Source organism: Sapajus apella, unplaced genomic scaffold (genome assembly GCF_009761245.1).
Source record: "Sapajus apella isolate SASKATOON/1434 unplaced genomic scaffold, GSC_monkey_1.0 scaffold132, whole genome shotgun sequence".
Lineage (NCBI taxonomy): Eukaryota > Metazoa > Chordata > Mammalia > Primates > Cebidae > Sapajus > Sapajus apella.
The window spans coordinates 1896380-1904733 of NW_022437072.1; positions in this window are offsets into that span (position 1 = coordinate 1896380).

Here is an 8354-nt window from a genome sequence, read left to right on the forward strand (position 1 = left end):
CCTAGATCTACTTTAATTCTGATAAAGCTTTTACTTTTTCCAAGGCTAGTTTTGGGGAAAAATCACTATGTTGTGGAAACTGCAAAAATTGCTTCTTTTAATGCTCAAGTTTGTGATAAAAATAAAAGTCCCCTTGAATGAAGTCTGCAGCTTTATTTTCAGGTTATATTTTGAGACAGTTTATGCTTCTATACTGGTTAAATTCTATAGAACCAGAGGAATTGTATAGAGTGAAGATGCTTAGATTTCTCTCCCTTAAGAATTCAGAAACCTCTGAGAGAAGACAAGAATTTTGTCTCATGTAGCTCTCTGCATCTCAATGAAAGATATACCTTACCTTCTTTGACAAAGTGAGAAACTGTAGATTTTTCAAGAGAATGGCATTAAAAAAAATGCCTTGCCTATCTTATTTTAAAATTGTCAACTTAGTCCTGTTTACATAAATCACAATTTGACCTTTATCGTTTCTAAACACATATCAAATTACATGAAATGAAATAAGAAAATCAAATTGTATCATTTGTTACCTAAGTTTTCTTAGATCAGCAGGAAGGAGCAGGATTCTGGAGACCTGCATAAAGTCTACTTATTCTTAACATTAAATCTTAGTTTTCTGTATCAATCTGGGCAGTCACGGATTCTCTCTACAGACATTCTTTCTCTCCTCTGGAAAGTTGAAGCCAAATACTAAGAAATTTCATGCAAATAAAGAGGCAGGTGGAACTGGGGCATAGGTTAAAAGTAGTAAAAGGAGTTGTAGTTTATTATATTTTCAAAATGATAATTTCTAATCTACAATTCATTTCTAGTTGTTGTTGTTTTTTTTTTTTTTTTTTTTACAATTGTCTATACTTGAGCCTTTTGGAAAACTGATCAATTTCCTTTTAATAGGTTGATGATTTCTTCCTCAATATGTGATATTTGAAAGACTACTAAATTTAATATGTTTTAACATCACTTTCTAAAAACAGTTACGTTACTCCATCCTGTTAAATTTTTAATGTCTGTGTTTAATAATATCATCCCAAATGCCAACATGAGATTTCTAGAGCAGAGCAAGTTACTGTTTACTTAGAGCAAATTATCACTGCACGAACTCACTCCCCTTTGCCCAGATTCTTATTCCGGAGGGGCGGTACTGATGGAGGAGGAGGGACTCGACCCTGGAGGTCGGTCTCAGACACTGAAAGAAATTGAGGACCAGCTGAAACAGGGCCAGGGCAGAAGCAGCTTTTCATAAGAAACGCCCACCAGTGTGCCAAGTCAGTTTTCCATTGCCATGACAACACACAGGAGTTATGACCCATTTTCATGGCAATGACCGCACAACCCAAAAGTTACCACCACTTAATCTGCATGTAATTAAAAGTGGGTATAAATATGACTGCAAAACTGCCTGAGCTGCTACGCTCAGCCTGTGGGGCAGCCCTGTTCTGCAGGAGCAGTCACAGAGCTGTAAACTGCCTCTTCCACAAAGCTGTTTTCTTCTACCTCCAGCTTGGCCTTGAATTATTTCCTGGGTAAAGCCAGGAACCCTTATGGGCTAAGCCCCACTTGGGGGCTAGCCTGCCCTACATTAGTGTGTTGAGAACCAGATGTGATCCCCAACACAGTGGGGTCTGTTGAAGGTGAGCAGCCAGCAAAATAATAGTGGGCCGAATAGAGAGTCAGCTGTGCCCCCACCTCACCTGTGTTGTTTTTGAGAGAGCGAGTATACTCAGAGACATAATGAGAAGGATCTTGCTTCTTCCCTCGGAAAAGTGAATACACTTCTTCAGTCGGAGAAAATGACTAGTGTCTTTAGCTGTACAATCCAAGACTGTCTTTATGGTCCTAGGGCTTCTCTTCCTTGAAATGTAAACAGACTCCTACCCAGGAGGTAGATCTCTCCATGGTGCTCACTATCTATCCAGTCGTCAGTTCCAGGCGTATTTTTTTTGGCACATGGCCCAAGTTTCAGTAAAAATTTTCTTAGAAAATCCTAACAATTCAGAAACATAAAAGCTAGTTTTCTCTACAGCATCGCATCTTCTAGGTGGTCATTTTTTGGTATCTGTTTGTCTAGCATATTTTTATGTCTAGCATATTTTTGTTTATTTCATTTTAAAGCTCTTTTTACTCATATAGGAGTATGACAGATCAGATGTTATTGTGGACATGGCTCTCAAATGTGTTGAGTAACTGTATAATTAGCGAAAATCAAGGGGTTGAACAATAATGCTCATGGAGTATTGGTTGATGGCAGTAGACCCTCAAGTTTCAGCACTTGGTCCTAGCTCCTTCAGTATTTTCATCCCTGAGTTAAGCAAATGATTTTAGTCTGCATCATCATCCTGAGAGGGACTGGTTTGAAAAGAGGCAGAAGAAGAGTGGCCTTAGCCTCATTTCAGACCAGAGCCTTAGCCTGAGAGATCCTTTTGAATAATAGTGGTGGACATTTACTTTCAAGAGCTATCCGCGATCATCATGTATCTTGGGTAAGAAGAGGATAGAAATTAAATGCTGGTCAGGTGCAGTGGCTCTCACCTGTAATCCCAGCACTTTGGGAGGCCGAGACAGGGGGATCACAAGGTCAGGAGTTCAAGACCATCCTGGCCAGCAAGGCGAAACCCCGTCTCTACTAAAGATACAAAAATTAGCCAGACATGGTGGCGGATGCCTGTAGTCCCAGCTACTCGGTAGGCTGAGGCAGGAGAATCACATGAACCCAGGTGGCAGAAGTTGCAATGAGCTGAGATTGCACCACTGCACTTCAGCCTGGCTAGAGAGCGAGACGCTGTCTCAAAAATAAATAAATAAATAAATAAAAAGAAATTAAGTGCTTTGAGAAATTAACATTTGTTCTATTGGTGTGTTATCTAGAGTGAGGCCAATTACCGACAAGAATGTAAGTTCCGTAAGGACAGAAACTATTCACTTTTAACTGATTTATTTTCATTGACCACAAAAATACTTTGTACATGGTAGGCTACTAATAAATACATATTACGTGAAAGAGTAAATAAATAAACAGTAGAAAAAGAAACTCAGGCAAAGCAACAAAGACTCACGCTGGTACTTTGACTTTACGTTTTTATTATTGTTTGTATTTAACACTTTTGACTTTTGTTATTTCGGTTGTTTTCTTCCTTTGTTTTTTTGGGTAGATCTTCTCAATATCCTTTTAATCTCTATATTGCTCCTCTTCTTACTTTAATTAATTACAACTACTGAACTCAATTCTTAAAATACGGTGTACCCAGCAATGAGAGTGCTGGGTCTAATGGTATTTCTGGTTCTAGATCCTTGAGAAATCGCCACACTGTCTTCCACAACGGTTGAACTACTTTACACTCCCACCAGCAGTGCAAAAGTGTTCCTGTTTCTCCACATCCTCTCCAGCATACCCAAAGGATTATAAATCATTCTACTATTATAAATCATTCTACTATAAAGACACATACACGTGTATGTTTATTGCAGCACTGTTCACAATAGCAAAGACTTGGAACCAACCCAAATTCCCATCAATGTTAGACTGGATAAAGAAAATGTGGCACATGTATACCGTGGAATACTATGCAGCCATAAGAAAGGATGAGTTCATGTCCTTTGCAGGGACGTGGATGAAGCTGGAAGCCATCATTCTCAGCAAACTAACACAGGAACAGAAAACCAAACACCACATATTCTCGTAAGTGGGTGTTGAACAATGAGAACACATGGACACAGGGAGGGGAGCATCACACAGTGGTGTCTCTCATGGGGTGGGGGCCTAGGGGAGGGATAGCATTAAGAGAAATACCTAATGTAGATGATGGGTCGATAGGTATACACATGCCGTGGTGGCTTGCTGTACCTGTGTAACAGAAATTGTTCCAGAATGTGGCCCATAACTTAAAGTGTAACAACAGTGACAGCAATAATCAGGCTGATCGTAATTACGGAAAAAAACACGATGTACCCAAAGGCTTGGTCTTTGGCACTCTTCCCTCTCTTTACCTTTTCCCTGGGTTATGTGATCCTAATCCCTGGGTTTGTTTATTTCTTATAAAATATTTTATTTATTATTTTCTAATTTTTTTTATTTTGCTTACATACATTTATTTGGTACTAGTATCTTTTTGCTGCATGCATAGACTGCAGAATGGTGAAGTCTGGCTTTACCCACCCACTGTATCCACATACTGTAAAAACTCCAGCGTTAGCATTGACATTCTTGCAAGGTGGCCCTCAGTCCTTTGTCCTCAGACTGTGAAAGGCTGAATTCATCATCTTTCTTGCCCAGTATACTTCTCGTCTTATATTTCTTTTTTTTGTGACTGTAACCAATCTCTACCTCAGTGCACAAGCCCAAAACAATTCCACCTCCATACTCTTCTTTCCCTTTGAGTCTATTTTTCAAAATCACTCATCCCCTACTTTCCATTAACCCAGCACTTTGTTATTTCAGATCCATATAAATGAACCGGTGCCCTCTTGTTTCCAGTTTTTCTTAACTTCTTTCTCGACACTTCTGCTAAAGAGATCATTCTAAAACCCAAGTATTATCACACATATCTAATTACAGTTTAATTATCAAATTTCATTAATAAACAGCTTTCAAGATATTACTCAGATCTTGATAGTCTGAACTATACCTTTGAAGTCCTCAGATGTTACTCTCCTTACACATTCTTTGTTTCTATCAGTAATTCATTTATTCATTTATTAAGCAATCAATCAAACCTTCTTTTTTCCTCATTAAGCAACATTTAAGTGAGAACCTAGTATGATTCAGTGAATTTAGCTGGGAGATGGGGGTATATCATGGAACAGAAGAATCAGTCTGTTTCTTCAAGGAGTGTGCAGTTTAGTGAGGAAGATTATGGATAAATAAGTGAAATAATTAGAAATGTAATAAGGGATGTCAAGAAGAATTCTGGAGTATCTGCAGCAGGAGTCCTTGATGAAGTCTGTGCAGTAAGACACACCTTCCCTCTAGAAATACAGTGTATTCTAAGTCGTAAGTAATGAAGCATGAACTAGGTACGGAAGGGAATGTAAGAGATGGAGAGAAGAAAGAGTGTGAGGCAGGAGGATATCACAGAGCTTCACAGAGGGGAGAAAAGGGCCACCCACGGGATGCTGCATGTGTCTCCCCTTCCTCACTTTTTTGTGTGTATTTCATCTTTCAGTACTTAATCAAAATGCCACCACCTCCTCTACAGCCACTCACTTTGATTTTTACTTCTTCGTTTGTGCTCTTAAATCACCTGTTAAGATTTCTCTCATAAAACGTATCTTTCATTTGCTGGAATGAACTACCTATATTCTTGAGTTTCAGCACAGAGCTTGTCACATAGCATAGCAGAAAGTTAATAAATCTTTGTTGGGTGAAAGAATGAATGAATGAATGAAAGCTGAGCAGAAAGTCTGTAGTAAATATGGCACTGTGGACAATTATATACAGATTAGAATTGTACATGTCTGTAGTTTAAACAGTGTATCAGTCTTTCAATCTCCCTGTCAAGTTGATGAAGATTTAAGCTCCCTAAATGTGCAGAATCTCCCTAAGATTTGAATGGAACAGACGCATGATTATCATTCCTTCATGGAACTCTACAGAAACCAAAGAAACTCTTATACAGATCTGTAGGGATTATATTATTTCAAATATAGTTTTGTTCAGCACCTTAGAGACCAACTGCTGAGAAAGAAAGTGCTTGGTAAGAAGAAATCTGTCTCCTAATCAAATTGCTCTAGCCACCATTGTTAACTTTGCAGGGTAGAATACACACACACACACACACACACACACACACACACACACACACACACACACACACACACACACACACACACACACGTTCTATATCTCACACTGACTAGCCCTACATTTTGAACTCTTTAAATTTGGAATTTCCTTAGCGTCTATAGTGGCTTGCTTCACATATATTAATAAATCTTGTTGGTAGTCTGCATGCACACTTTACATGAATTTCTTACACATAAATGGTACTTTGATTTATATTTAAGACTCACTGACCATGTGCTCTATTTAAGCAGGATTATATGTTGTAATCAATCATGGACCACTCTAAAAACATTTTATAAAAGCAGTGCAAGGTCCCAGCATAGCAGAAACCAAGGGAAAACCGCCGGCCACTGCACAGTTTCACTTTATACTTCCTAGGCTTTACAAATGAAAATTTAAAGGTCTCATTTAAGGATGTATATTTCAACTTGTGAGTGCATTTATCTCCTTTTTGCTGTGTGTGTGAGGCTGCTGTGTAAACAGTCACACATGACAGAATTCTTTCAGACATTAGAGTTTTATTAAATAGTTTGCATCTCTAAAGGGTACACCAAGCATTGATGAGGTCAGCCTATTCAGACTACCAAGAAAAAGTTTTATTGGTACAACTTTGGACTATCTGTTTAAATAGGACGCAGATGACTGTTAGCGTCGTCATACTGCTATTCTATACCACTATTTATTCCATTATACCACTAATAGTGGCATTGAACCACTCACTTGGGAAGAGGGGTATTGAAGACTCATTGTTGGGGCAGTTAAGTGGCATCACATGCACGGGGTTCAATTCAGTTAAAGGTAATTGGATTTTTAAAAAACTTAAATTTCTTATTGATCTGTATACATATATGTGTGCAGTATAAACAGATGTATAGAAATCTATCTTTCAAGAGTAATCAAAATGAGTCATTCTACTAGACTGGAGGAATGCACACTGATCTGCATATATCTTTACACAAACCCTGCTTTGACTTGCACTCCTATGTCTTCTCGCATTTATGGTAGACAGCATTTACTGAGCACCTGCTCTGCTCAGTTACACTTTATACTTATTATCAGTTAATTCCCACAATAATTTTATACGATAGATGATTCTGTTCTCCTTTATAAACATATAAAATAGAATGTGGGAACGTTTTAGTTACATATTTATGCAGTAAAAGGTGGGCCTAGGTTTTGGACTCAGTTTTTCACATACCACAAAACCAGAAAGCTTGTTATATGTACAATATGGTCTAATAGTACTTGAGTTAAATGTTAGTAGAAAAGTTATTTTCTTTTTGGCAGGCACCATTTTCTATGCCATCTTAAGTCTTCTTATAATTACCACTTAGGATGAGTATTGATATTCCTTTTATTTTTATGGATTAGAAAATTGAAGTTATATCAAGTCAAGCAAATTACACACACAAATTGTTAAGTGGCATAGTTGGGATTCCAACTAGGTCTATTCAGTTCTAAACATGGGGCTCTTCCAGATACATCACACATTGGATGAGTTTTTAGTACTTCCTGTATTTCCAGGATCTATGCTAGTCCTTAAGGATAATGTGGTATATTCACTATACACATTTCCATTTTCTTGAAAATAATCTAGTGAAAATACCAATCTTAGTACTAAATGTTACTTAATTTGAATATCAGGATGCCATCAGAAAACAAGCCAAGGGGATTTGATTTTGTCTAACAGGGTATGCAAGAGCTATTTGATAAAAGCTGAAGTTAATCTAGATTCTGAAATATGTGTTTAAACTAGCCTTGCAGAAAGGAAAGAAGGAAATCTATTCATACATAGAGAGAAAAACAGTGTCCATTTTGGGACTTTAAAAGCATCTGGAATAGCTAGGGTTTATGTAGCAAGAAAAAAGCGGTAAGAAGAAACCACAGAGAAAGAAATTGGGAACCAGTGATTCAGGCTGTTTATAAGCCATGCTCACAATTTGAACTTTATTTTAAGAGCAATGGATAAACTTTTGTATCTGTGTTTTTAAAATACAGATATGTCTAAAACATAGAGAATGGATTGTAGAAGAATAAAGTTGGTGACTGGAATTACAATGAGGCTAGCAATTATTCCAGAATTCCAGAGGAACTGAAATGGTTTCTTGAACTGGTATGGTATGTAGCAGTGGATATGCCTATAAATCGATAGACTGAATCTCTTTCTTCATTCAATAAATATTTATAGAGAGTCAAGTATGTACTAGGCATTATTACTAGGTGCTTGGAATATAGCAGTACATAGAAACAGACAAAATGTCATTTTTATGACTTTTATTCCAGGTAATGTAGGGAACCATCAGAGAGTTTTGTGCAGAGGAGTGACATAAAGTGGCATATTTTTACAGAATCACTCTGAGTGTTGTGTGGGGAATAAGGAAACTAGTCTAGAAACAGGAAGAGAGTTAGGAGGCTCTCTTAATAACACAGGCAGAGACCTCGATGGCAGTATGGTGAGAAGTTGGCATGTTTTGGATTGGTGATTCACGGTACAAGTTGGCATGTTTTGGGTTGGTGATTCACGGTACAAGTTGCATGTTTTGGGTTGGTGATTCACGGTACAAGTTGGCATGTTTTG